Raw genomic sequence first — 640 nt, 5'->3', positions numbered from 1 at the left:
TTTTTGCTTTTATTGATAAGTTGTCTGAGTGAAAAATTTCACTGTGACTTTATTTCTAGGATTATTTGCAACGTGTATTTTCTGTCAGCTAAGTATTGGCCGATGAGTGCTGCTAGCCCAAACAGAAAGGTTAGTTTTAGTCAAACTTCATCCAGTTATGTTGTCTTAGCTAAGGTCTCAGTTTTCAGAAAATAGTGACATAAAAGCTGGCTCTGTCCATTTGTATGTACAAAAATTTGCGTTCAAATGTTACAGAAATGTCCACTTGAGCTTTCTTATTTGCAGTTACTTTAAACCAGGACACTTAGAATGATAAAACATGGACTTCGGTTTTGGGATGTGTTGTATTATTCTTGTTGTGATAATTCATTGTAAAAAGGCATGGGACCCTCTTTCTCAAATCTATGCTATAAAATGGCATCTACCATTCAGACTGAAAGCTTTTTCTGGGCAGAAATGAATTATTCTTACGTATTCCTATTATGCTTTGCACAGTGGGATTGTTCCTTCTTATTACCTGAAAAGTGGTAGTACTAAAAGTAGCAGTAAAAATACTTTTTCCTGAACTTATTTCCTACAAAAAAGTGCTATTATCTCGCTATCAGGAACATTAAAGTTCCTTTTTTTTTTTTCTTTCCTT

The sequence above is a fragment of the Mesitornis unicolor genome, unplaced genomic scaffold, assembly GCF_000695765.1.
Source record: "Mesitornis unicolor isolate BGI_N332 unplaced genomic scaffold, ASM69576v1 scaffold11155, whole genome shotgun sequence".
Classification (NCBI taxonomy): domain Eukaryota; kingdom Metazoa; phylum Chordata; class Aves; order Mesitornithiformes; family Mesitornithidae; genus Mesitornis; species Mesitornis unicolor.
The sequence above is the reverse complement of the archived record's forward strand: the minus strand, read 5'-3'. Positions refer to the sequence as shown.